Source organism: Vicugna pacos, chromosome 11, assembly GCF_048564905.1.
Source record: "Vicugna pacos chromosome 11, VicPac4, whole genome shotgun sequence".
In the NCBI taxonomy this organism is placed as follows: Eukaryota; Metazoa; Chordata; class Mammalia; order Artiodactyla; family Camelidae; genus Vicugna; species Vicugna pacos.
This window is the reverse complement of record NC_132997.1, coordinates 61,233,496-61,246,698: the sequence shown is the minus strand read 5'-3', so window position 1 is coordinate 61,246,698 and position 13,203 is coordinate 61,233,496. Positions and strand designations below refer to the sequence as shown.

General features: G+C 34.0%; 2 long non-coding RNA genes across 2 annotated transcripts in view; one reads left to right on the top strand and one right to left on the bottom strand.

The window, feature by feature from the left end:
- LOC116282438 (uncharacterized) overlaps positions 1 to 13,203 on the bottom strand; it is a 414,543-nt gene that overhangs the window by 350,111 nt on the left and 51,229 nt on the right. The window lies entirely within an intron of this gene.
- On the top strand, positions 5,156 to 12,592 carry LOC140699345 (uncharacterized). Its single transcript, XR_012077455.1, has 2 exons — positions 5,156 to 5,265; positions 12,503 to 12,592. It is a non-coding gene; the product is annotated as an uncharacterized lncRNA (long non-coding RNA).

The window sequence follows — 13,203 nt, the reverse complement described above, 5'->3', positions numbered from 1 at the left end:
CTTCATTCATGTTTTGCAAATTGAACTGGCATAGAAATCATAATGGCATACCAATGAATAGAGATAGATTTTGACTGAATTTTCTCTTGATTAGAACTGATATCTAGTTTAAGAGGACAACATGTTTCAATTTGCTGAATACTGTGACTTATGTTTAGTTTTGGACATTAACATTAGTAACAATGGCCAAACTTGATTGGTATCTACTTCAGCCATATGACATTAACAATCTAGTTTTGGCAGGATGGCATTTAATCATGTGTGATTATTTTAAATAGATATGCATTAAAAGGAAAAATTACTTTGCTATAAAACATGTTCATATGAGAATTAATAACAGATTTTGTGTGAATTCATTGCAATTTGACATCTGCTCTGATTGACTACAGAGTTAAGAGTAATTTGCTCCTTGAATAGCATGGCTTATCTTAGTAGTCTTGTTTTGAAAATATCACCATCCAGTTCAATGTTTATTTATGTTCAGTCACACAGAGACTATTATAAGCCCTTTAAAAGCCCAATCATTACCTTTTCAACCCTTCCCTGATGGCTTTCATGGAACAAGACTTGCTAAAATGGTAAAATATCCACTCATAAGGAAAAATAAATAGGTGGCAGGAATCCTGCAATATGAAAATATTCATCATTCATTTACCCTTGGTCTTCCCTTTTACGCAAGAGTATATTGTAGGCAACCTCGGTGACTCTTAAAAGTCTTATATTTTTATGTCATCCACTTTATCGCTCAAGTTAAAACAACAGGTACTATCGATTAAAAATCAAGGTGATAATGTTTGATTCAAATATTTCTCCAATCACACATTTTATAAAAATTCTTGGCAGACAGCAAGGAGCACCATCTAAAACAGTAGAATTTAAAACTGTAGATTTTGTTAGAAGTCTCTCTCTTGTCATATATACATATATATCCATTACATCCTTAGTTCTGGTGCCACTGCTTGTGGCTAAAAGCAACAAATTCAGAACACGTGCAAACAGCAAAGGGAAGCTATAAACATCTAATCTTTCAAGAGAAACACTGAAGGAAAAAAATGCTAGTACCCAAAATGTTTATCATTTGATGTAGTGAACATTGTGTCTCAAATTGTCAGCAATTTTTCACAAGAAGCAATAGCTGAGAAATGCCAAAATCTATTTGATTTGAACCTTTAAGTTTCATCCCAAGATCAGCTTTGTAGAGGAGCTGCCAGGATCATTTCTTTAAAATATGCTGTATTTAATACAGTTCGGCTTCAAGTGTAAATACTTTATGAGATTTTAAAATGATAATGTTTCATAAAATCTATAGAAGTATGCCAAATAAATTCCACCACTAAAATAACTTAATAATCAGTAGAAAAATATTAAAAGCTTTGAAACAAGTATGTAAATCCTTTCTTCTAGAGTGGAAGAATCTGAAAAAAGACTAAGGGAATCACGGGAAAACACAAGTGAGAAGGCCTGTGAAGAGCATAGCTTCCCTCCCTAAATGTGATTTGCCAATGGCTTTGGGCTGTAAGTGTTAAGCCTTGTTTAAAAAAAAAAAAAAGCAAGGAATAGATAAGAAGATCAATAGATTACTCACTCAGAACTTTTAATAACTTGTACTCTCCATTTCCTTAGGACACTGAAAATAAGTAAGTAGATTGCTTTCAAATGGATAGGCCCATACGTTAGCAATCAGTCTGGAGTCTTGAAGACTCTAGAAAGTCTTTGTTGCACCATGAGGCATACTGGAGACTGTATGCATGTGAATCATCATTGCCAGCAAAAACTCGAGAAAGTACAGAGCTTGTGCTTCCCTCTCAAATTAGAACTGATTTTAAATGCACCTAACAACTCTGTGTGTTTATCTAAAGATATAATGAATGCTAGATTGAATATCTTATTAAGGTAAAAACAAAAATTGTATTTTCTAAGGCTTAGTTTTTGATAAAACACTACTAACACAACTTTTCCTATACATCAGTGATTCTGATTGTTCCCTTTTCTCCGTGTTTAGAAGAGGAAGGATGACTAACACAAAACCTAGTGTTTTTTCTGTTCTGTTCATGGAAACAGTATTATAATGAAGGTTTGAGGTATGTCGACAAATAATTGAGTTTTAAGTGGAAATGGACTACCGGAACAAATTCCATCCTTTCTATAATTGTGAATTCCAATCTTCATCACAGGCCGTGAAAATGTATTTTCTACTATTGATATTCTGGGGAAGCAATTTATGATGTAGGGGGATCTAAAAATTTCTGCACCATAAAAGGGTAAGACTTAAAAAAATACATTCATCCCATATAGCTGTATCCCAAAGTGTGAGACCAGTCTCCTCTTGATTTACAACTACAATAGACACCAAGAAGTATTATTATAAAAGAAATTGGTTTCCAAATATACCTAGCACATATTCTTTATGTCTGGATGTATTTCTTTCAATTGAGGTCAGCAAAATATGACTTACATTTCAAGTGGCTGAAGAGAAAGTTGGATCCTTTATCAAAAACAAATAGGTAAAACAGAACTACCAGATTTTCCTGCAGATGCAAATATTTTAGCAGATTTATCTAGAATAGAAGTTTTTTCAGAAAAATTTTGAGGATAAAGGAGACAATCTATTGAGGGCTTTGGCAGGTTGCAAAGCTTTATTCAAAAATATTGGATGTTGTCATCAAGCAGATCCTGTTCTGAAAAGTTATTCTATTGATTTTGAAAATGAGACACATACTAGATAATATAGGATTTTTGCTGCAAATAACAGGCATCCATCTTGAATGATTTTAAGCACAGGGTATATTAATCATAAGGATGCTGGTTGCCCAAGAGTACCCAATTTGAGGAGTGGGGCCAGTTCTCTGCAACAAGCTAGAACTCAGGACTTGGAACACCAATGTGACTATCTCTGCTCTTCTGTGTATTCCTGTCTATAAATTTGCTCTGGTTCTCTCCCCTTTCCTCCTTATGAAGCCGTTTTGTCTCTTCCCCACATCCTTCCCCTGGCACTCAATCTGGGATCAATCCAAACCCCTGACATAAATGGGGTCAATCCATCTTTCTGAATTTGGAAGCTAGGATTAAAGCCATAACATGTAAATTATGGGAGAATTAAACTGCTGATGCCATTCTTGTTCATAAGACACTCTGACTTCCATCTTAAGTGACTCCTCTGCCACAGGTGAAGTGTCTGACTACTACCTCCTTTGTGAAACTCTCCACCTCTGTTTTTTTTTATTCTTTCTTTTTTTTTAAACATTTTTTTATTGAGTAACAGTCATTTTACAATGTTGTGGCAAATTCTAGTGTAGAGCACAATTTTTCAGTTATGCATGAACATACATATATTGTCACTTTTTTTTTCTGTGAGCTACCACAAGATCTTGTACATATTTCGCTGTGCTATACAGTATAATTTTGTTTATCTATTCTACATTTTAAAATCCCAGTCTGTCCCTTCTCCACCCCTATTTAAAAATTCAATTTAATATAAATAAGATTTGTATGAAGTGGTGGATGTCTCCTCTTCAAATCCGATAGACTTCCAAATCTAGATTTTAAAAGGGTCAGAAGTGGTCAGTGCTTCCATAATCCCTTATTGTTATAAGTATTTTCTTCCCCAATCCTACAGGCAAACATAAAATCACAGAAATCACATGGCAAAACATCCTCAAAGAAATTTTAAAGAATATAATTGCAAAGCACATTCCCAAACTATAGGTTAGAGGCTCAGAACAATACACATGGAAGGACAAACAGGTGGTTGCAGAAACAAAAGTTTAATATGAAATGAAAACTTCTGATAAGACTGCGATATAAAATTTTAATTAGCTTTAATATATAAATATGTACATACTGATATGAAAAATGTACTTACATTTTTAATTGGGTGTCAACTTTGTCTAAACGTCAGTTTAGATTGTTAGTTCACATCTGTTTTTCATAAAAGCCCAATAAATAAATATATGATAGAATCAAAGTCTTTGAAATAACTAAAGAGTAAGAGAGTAATTAAAGTTGAAATTTAATTGTACAGGTTTCTGCTCAGAAGTTTCCAAGTTTATTAATTAAAAATATCACTGAGATAATTCACATAAATACATTCATAATCATCATGGGGAATTCGTGTTTGTGGGTAACAAATCTGCATGCTGTTTATAATCTTTAATTAAAATTTAGAAAATTTTAAAATATGCAGTGAATATGACTAAAATCCATTAACTAGAAAAGTTGAAGCAGAGTATTGCCATTTTTGGATGGTTTCTCCAGGAAGACACTGAGAATTAAGGGCAGAATTGTTTAAACCAGTAAGCCATTTTAAGTGTTCATTTAGCTAACAAGATTTTGATAAATGTGACATTATGCTAACCAAACTGAAATTTTATTCAGGAAGCAAAAATAAATTAAAATCTACAAAAGCAGTTAGGACTATTCTACAAAATAGTGGATTTATGAAGTCTCTTTTGCAGCCTCTAAAAGACATGGATGTGCAATTAAATTTTTCATTTCACAAATATTAAAAACTCAGGAACAATTTTTCATCAATTAAGTTATTTAAACCAAATGAAACAGAAATCATAGTACCTAGACAAAATCACTTACATCTAGTTTCTTTATGTGATAGTATTTACCAATGTCACTGTGATGTTGAGAGGCACAAATGACATAATGCTTTGGAAAGCATGACTATTTTCTCCAGTGTGAGTCACTGCGTTGTACACTGTACCTTGGTTGTTGCAGAGTCAATGCCATATAATCATCAAATCCCATTTCCTTTTCCTCTTGGGCCTATATTTGGCGCCTGCCCTTGTGTTTGCCTTCCAAAAATGGCAATTCTATGCTTGCGCTTTGAAAATTGATGGATTTTAGAAAAACACATTGCATACATTTTTAATTTTCCAAGTTTTTAATTAAGTAAAAATTGAACAGTGAATAGCATGCAAATATGGTACCCATAAGCATGAATTTCCTAAATGGCAATAATTAATATTTTATGTGGTTTATTTTAATGATACTTTTGATTAATTAACATGGAGATTTCTGAGCTATAACCTGTAGAAGTAAACTTGATTTTTCATTTATCTCTTCAGTGGACTGCGAGCAAAGTGCTAATGCCACTTCCAAGCTACACCTCTAAAACTTCCTGCGTGACTTTCCATGGTCAGCCACACATGCAGAGGACCCAGTGCAGGACACAAGGCTCTAGAGGATGGTGAAGACACTATATGAAAGGAGCCCAGTCCTTAAATGACTGTGTGGAGACCTGTACTGGACAATCCAGTGAGTGAGAAATAAAATTGTACTGTACTAAGTCACTGAGGTTTTGAAGTTGTTTGCAACAGCAGTTTGACTACACTAATTTAAGAGCCTGACATTTCTAGTAAATGTATTATGAACTCTAGGGAATAATGAGCTGGATTTTTTTCTTTTTTTGTTTTTGTTTTTATGAGCTGGACATTTAAGCAAAGTAGTCCAAACCCACTATTATTAATGGAAAACAAGTACACATATAGGCTCAAGAGTATCATTATTATACACTGACTTTTTTTGTTAATAATGTGATTTAATGAACTGTAATAGAATAATAATATTTATTATTCACATAGTATGTGCTACTGAGTCAAGCACTTAACTGTGTGATCTCAATAAACCTTAACATCAATTTTATGAGATAGGTAGTATTATCACTCCTTCGACACAAATATTTAGTAAGTGACCTTAGGAAAACCATTTCATCATTTGGGCCTCAAATTTCTAAGAATCCTTTGAGTAGTAACATTTTGTAATTCTAACTCAGAATCAGGAGGTTTAAAGCTGCTCAGACATCAACCTGTTTCTAAACCAATTTTTCCTCATATATATGTGCTTTTTCCTGATATAGATTCTAGATTTGGGAAGTTGGGATACAAATAAAGCAGGTATCCACATCAGATATGGAATTTTTTATAACAGAGTATTGTTACGAGTTTTTTGGGGTTTTTTTTTTTTTTTGCCCCTTGGAAGAAAATAAGCAAAAATATTGTAATATTTAAGACTTAGACACTGAGGATCTTAGGCCTACAATCAACAATGAATCAAGGATATGGTGAGACAAAGAAGTGTGAGACCTGGTTTGAGAAATAATTTCATTTGTAAGCTTGTGAACCACTCTGACTGAATCTTTCAGATAAAGATACTAAAATAAGTTCATTTTCTAAATATCAGTCTTAATGAGGAAGGACCAGTCAGGAGGAGACTGGACTCATGTGACAGGGCAGAAGTGGGCTTTCATGCTTTGGAACGTCTTGAGGGAACATCATGCTTTTCAGAGGGTAACTTGAGACCCTGCTCAATCTTAATACCTCTTACGAAAACCAATGAAATAATAAAGTCCCAGGAAAACCAAGAAGGGTCTGCTACACACTGGAAGCCATAAACACCTTGAGGAAAAAATCCCTTCCTGAGAAACTTCCTACTTGGGATTAAGATATAAGAATAGGGCTGTAGATGATTGCTACTACACTCTTGCCCAATTTTTCCTTAACATTCAATAAATTTATTTTCCTTTCTTGGGGTACCTGGTATTAAAAATATTTAAATTGAATATAACATGTGAGCAGACAAAAGAAAATTGGTATTAACTGTTTATAATGTATTAGAGATAATCCAAAAGCAATTCTACAATACCTGGATATCACACTTTGATCAAATGTATATCTTTTGTAAAGCATTTCACTTAAGGTTTCACTGTTACCTACATTAGGATTCCCCTTATGTTTTGCTTGCTTGCTTGTTTGCTTGTTTTAACTTCCAGGCTTGACTTAGGGTATATGTAACCAATCTATACTAGAATCATATACTTCCTTAAACATGTTATTCATATTTTATAATTTAATATGCTCTCATAGTAATATGAGTAGTTTTGGCTTGTTATAGCATTTAAAGATTCTTATTTTAAACAAGTGGAGTAATTTAAAACTTTAGCTTAAAACAAATTTACCTTTAAATCATGCTTCTCGTTTAAATGGGCATTTATAAAAAACAAGCTCTCATCTCTGTCATTCAGCACTAACTCTGTTTATGATTGCACGTGGATAGCTAGAGTGTTGAGACAGAAAAAAAAATATGAAATGTCGAATAAAAAGAGGATGCAAATCTACCAGGAAAATAATCTCCATGGGCAAGAAAACAATACACAAAAAGATTCTCAAAGGATTTCATTGTTTTATTTAATCACTCTACGAAAACATTTCAAATACCATGAACAGCACAATCCTGTCTCAGCCTGAAACTGTCACACATCCCACTTACAATACACTTGAGGTCTCTCCCAGTACTGTTATTAGCAGGAATATGAGATAAGGAAACCAGCCAAAGCTGTGCCAAATCTGCCTTGGATCAAGTGGAGCGGCAGTAACTCCTTATGACATGGAAAAGATGGGACTAGGCTTTAGCCTTCTTAGCTGGATTAAACCAATGGGGGAAAAGGTATTTATCTTGCCTATCCTGCTTGTCTAAACTACTCAAGCTATCATTATCATCAGTTCTCAGGCGCTTTCCCCAACCTCACATAGTGAGCTATTCACTGTGTATATTGATATCACTTTCTTGCTCAGAAATGTTTTTCAGAACATAGTGGCTTTCTTTGCCAACTGCTAAATGCTTACCTCTTAGCTTTTCATTAGGCTCAGCTACAAGGCACAAATGAGGAATAGCTCATTTGCCCTCAATTATTTTAGGGATCAATTCTCACACTCTTGCCACAAATTTCTTTACCAACTAATAGGTAAAGTCTTCAGGTTTTTACCTTCACACATTAACTTTTTTTTATCTGTGTCACATCTACAAGGTGTATGTTCACTCAGAAATCTCCTTCACACCAACCCCACCAGAGTACGTTTCATACCCTAAAGTGAAACTGTTAACTAATAAATAGTAAACAGTGATGAGGAAAATTAAAGGTCAGAATAAATGACGAGATTTACCATGTCCATGGATTGGAAGAATCAATATTTTCAGAGATCTATCATAATTAAAACCTTCTTTTCTGCTAAATATACCATCAAGAAAACGGAAAGCCAAGCTATAGACTGGAACGAAATACTTGACACGTATATTGAACAAAGGATTCCATACAGGATATATCAAGAGTTCAATAATAAGAAAACAAACAACAAAAATAGAGGAAAGGACTTGAACACACATCATAAACACAGATAGAAAAACCACAAGTAACCACATGAAAAGATGCTAAACGTCATTAGTCTTCAGGGAAGTTTAAGTTAAAAGAACAACAAAATATAGCTTCATACCCTCTAGAATCACTCACTGGAATAATAAAGACTGATGAGACTGACAACTATTTGCAGAGACGTGGACCAACTGAAGCTCTCATATATTGTGGCTAAAGTGAAAAAAATGCAACAGTTTAACAGTTTCTCAACTATAAAGTTAAAATCAAACTCCTTATTACCCAGAAACTGCACCTCTGGATACAGGCATACCTCATTTTATTGCACATCACTTTATTGTGGTTCACAGATACTGTGGGGGTTTTTTTAATAAAGTGAAAGTTTATGGCAATCTTGCCTTGAGCAAATCTATTTGCATCATTTTTCCAATAGCATCTGCTTACTTCATGTCTTGTGTCACATTTTGATAATTCTCACAATATTCAAACTTTTTCATGATTATTATATTTGTTATGGTGACCTGTGATCAGTGTTCTTTGACATTAGTATTGTAATTGGGAGCACTGCAAACTGTGCTCATATAGGGCAGCAAATTTAATCAATAAATGTCACGTGTGTTCTGGATGCCCTACCGACTGGTCATTCCCCCAACTCTCTCTCCTCAGGCCTCCCTATTCTGTCAGACACAACAGTATTGAAATTAGGCCAGTTAATAACCCTACTCTCTAAGTGTTGAAGTGAAAGGAAGAGTCACACGTCTCTCACTTTAAATTAAAAGCAAGAAATTATTAAGCTTAGGGAGAAAGACAAAGAAAGTTGAGATGAGCCAAAAGCTAGGCCCCTTGCACCCAAGAGTTAGCCAAGTTGTGAATACAAAGTTAAAGTTCTTGAAGGAAATTAAAAGTGTTACTCCAGTGAACACACAAATGATAAGAAAGCAAAACAGTCTACTGCTGATTCAAAGAAAATTTTAGTGGTCTGGATAAAAGATCAAGCCAGCCACAAAATTCCTTTCAGCCAAAGCCTAATCCAGAGCAAGGCTAAGTCACTTTAGTGCTATGAAGGCTGAGAAAGATGAGGCATCTGCAGAAGAAAAGTTTGAAGACAGCAGTTGGTTCATGAAGTTTAAGGAAGGAACTCATCTCCATAACATCCAAGTGCAAGGTGGAGCAGCAAGTGCTGATGCAGAAGCTGCAGCAAGTTATCCAGAAGATGTAGCTAAGATAATTAATGAAGTTGGCTTCACTGAACAACAGGTTTTCAATGTAGACAAGACAGCTTTATATTGGAAGAAGATGCTACCTATGATTTTCAAAGTTAGAAGTCAATGCCTGGCTTCAAAGCTTCAAAGGACAGGCTAACTCTCTTGTTAAGGGCTAATGCAGCTGGTGATTTAAAGTTGAAGCCAATGCAACAAATTGGACAACTAGAAGAAACAGACAAGTTTCTAGAAACATACAGTCCACCAAAACTGAATCAAGAAGAAACAGATCATTTGAACAGACCAATCACTATCAGTGAAATAGAATCAGCAATAAAAAACCTCCCTGCAAACAACAAAAGTCCAGGACCAGGTGGCTTCACTGGGGAATTCTATCAAGCATAAAAAACAACAGCTCATACCTATCCTTCTCAAACTCTTCCAAAAGACTGAAAAGGAAGGAACACTCCTAAACTATGGGAGTTGGAATTATTGCTCTCGTGAAATTTGGAAGCAAATAACAACTAGGAGCTAAAAAAATTACAGTATATAATCAAGTACTAAACTAGGTAAGAAACATTTATAAATCTGCTTCAAATTTTTCTTCAGAGAAGAGAAAGCTCAATGATAACTAAAAGTTTTGCAAGTTTGTTGAGGTATGTCCTGAAAATAGTTTTTAAGTGAATGTAACAGATAAATATTGTATATACTTTCAAAATGTTCATGTCATTTAAGTCTTTAATAAAAGCTAACACCATGAAAAAAGAAAATAATGTTAGTAATACAATAATGATCATGGAGAAAAATTATAAGAAATAAAAGTCATAGGAACTAGTAACTTTGGACCTTTATTTAAAATATTATTTGTAACTTCATTTGATAATTCTCAATTATACTACCCACTGGAGAATAAGAGTTGCTATATTGTCACCTCAAAACATGTTCATTGACAAATGCTGGAGAGGCTGTGGAGAAAAGGGAACCCTCCTACACTGCTGGTGGGAATGCAGTTTGGTGCAGCCACTATGGAAAACAGTATGGAGACTCCTCAAAACACTAGGAATAGACTTACCATTTGACCCAGGAATCCCACTCCTGGGCATATATCCAGAAGGAATCCTACTTCAGGATGACACCTGCACCCCAGTGTTCACAGCAGCACTATTTACAATTGCCAAGACATAGAAACAGCCTAAATGTCCATCAACAGATGACTGGATAAAGAGGTGGTATATTTATACAATGGAATACTACTCAGCCATAAAAACTGACAACATAACGCCATTTGCAGCAACATGGATGCTCCTGGAGAATGTCATTCTAAGTGAAGTAAGCCAGAAAGAGAAAAAGAAATACCATATAAGATCGCTCATATGTGGAATCTAAAAAAAACAAACAAACAAAGCATAAATACAAAACAGAAATAGACTCATAGACATACAATACAAACTTGTGGTTGCCAAGGGGGTAGAGGGTAGGAAGGGATAGTCTGGGATTCCAAAATTGTAGAATAGATAAAGATTATACTGTATAGCACAGGGAAATATATACGAGATCTTATGGTAGCTCATAGAGAAAAAAATGTGACAATGACTATATGTTCATGTATAACTGAAAAACTGTGCTCTATACTGGAAGTTGACACATTGTAAAATGATTATAAATCAATAAAAAATGTTAAAAAAATGTTCATTGAAACTAAAAACTTGCCACTGAACAGTGTATTGGTAAAAATGTAAATTGTTTCCATGAGACATTGTCAAAGGTCAATCTTTTTATGTGAATATGAGTAAGTTATATCAGAATGCTTCTAAGTGGAAAAATCACTTAACAGGCCCTATTTGTATATTCCATATTGTATTATCTATTGGACTTCACATGAAGTCAACAAAACTCAGTGATTAAAGAGAAACTTTTTCTTCATATCAAGGAAAACTACAAATATTTTATACAAAACTATGTTACATATGATTCATTTTTTTAGTTTTGTTAGGTTCTGGGAAGAGAATTTTTGTATGTCTGTCTCTCTAAAAGACTACCAGTTCTGATGATAACATCTCCCATTGTTGAAAAGTCTTGTAAATGAACTGTAACAGCAATAATTGTGTTTCTCTGGGTCAGCTGCATTGCAAATGGTGCATAAATCAATATATAATGAGACACAAACAATTTATCTTTGTGTGATCCATAAGAAATTAAAGTGCATAATTAGATTATCTATTGCCTGTCAAAAGAACAAAATAAATAGAGCTTGTTATCTGAGAGATAAGGAAAGAAATGGAATAAATATGGACCAAGGTGGCAGGGTGTTGAAATGGATGAAGGGAAAAACATTTCTTTGAAAAGGACTGGGAACTACAACAGTAAAAGGGTAGTCAGAGCTTATGTTTGCAACTCTAGAGCTGAGATTTATGATTTTCATGTATAATATGACTATAGTTATATAATACATAAACATTTATATATTTAATTGTATGATTACATCATATATACTGTATAGATCTACTATATACAGCAGATAATATACACTATATACCATATATTTCATATATATGTATACTGTGTTTATATACACATATATGATTTATATACACATATATGATATATATACCATACACACACACACAGATATATACACACACACATATAGTGGGTATCATGTACATAGACCAAGACTAGAAAAATACAAATAAAATTTTATAGTGCTTTACTCTGAGGTATTAAAATCTAAGAAACTGAAGGATCTTTAATTCTTTACCACATAAATTTCCAAGTTGCTTAATTTATTATAATAAAAAAAGAATTACTTTCATAATTTAAAAAACATTTTTACAAGACCTGTACTTCTAAAAGCATAGAGGAAAGATATACATCAAAATGGAAAAGACTGAGTGGTAGAATTGCAGGGAATTTCTAAAAAACTTTCCATCTAGTTTTTTTTTTCCTAAGTAAGTATGTATTACTTTTAAAAGAGGAAAGTAATCAATAGGTATGTTTTAAATGTGCAGCCTGATGCTGTGCTTTGCCGTCTACACAGCATCTGCTCGTAGGTCCTTGTCCTGTGTCTGATCTTTCCTAGGATCTGAGAATGCTCCTAGTCATATCATTGGTTTGAGTGACCCATTCACCTTCCTGTTCCTCCTAGGGTGGATCTGAATTGCTGCCTCTGACATCCCGACTGCAGAGACATCTCACCCAGTTCTTTTGTATAATAATAAACTCCACTGCTTACTAATTGTGTCTTCAAGTATTTTTCTTCAATTTTTCCTACAAAACAAAATTGTTTAAAAGAGTTAAGAAAACTCTTCACGTCCTTGGTCTGATAATCTTGCTTTGTCTGCTTGCACAGTATTTCCAGAGCGGTAGAACCCGTCCCTCAGCAGTCACTGTCTCCTGCTGCCATAAGCACTCGGGTTTCACATCTCATTGTTTATGAAACAGGAGGAGTTTATTGCCTTACACATTATCTTTAGTCATGGGATTAACATTTACAGCACTGACCTGTTTGAAAATGAGAGAGTGGCTCTTCAGAATCACAGGTGGGCATTTTTCTCAACAAGAGGGGATTCATAATATGAAAAGAGGATATAAACCCTATGCTGAGACATTAACTTAGTTTTATTCCTAGGCCTAGATAAAACATTTCTTATTTAAATACGAAACACAAGACATAATAAGAAAAGGTATTAGGACACAAGTGAAAGTGCGTATTTCCAAGGAACATATATGAAAATCCTTATTTCTAAATTTTTCCAACTTAGGTTTACTGAAATATTTTCCTGTTTTGTGTCAGTTCCTCTCTGTATTTTATGTCATTCATAGATCTCAAAGCATATAGGAGAAACT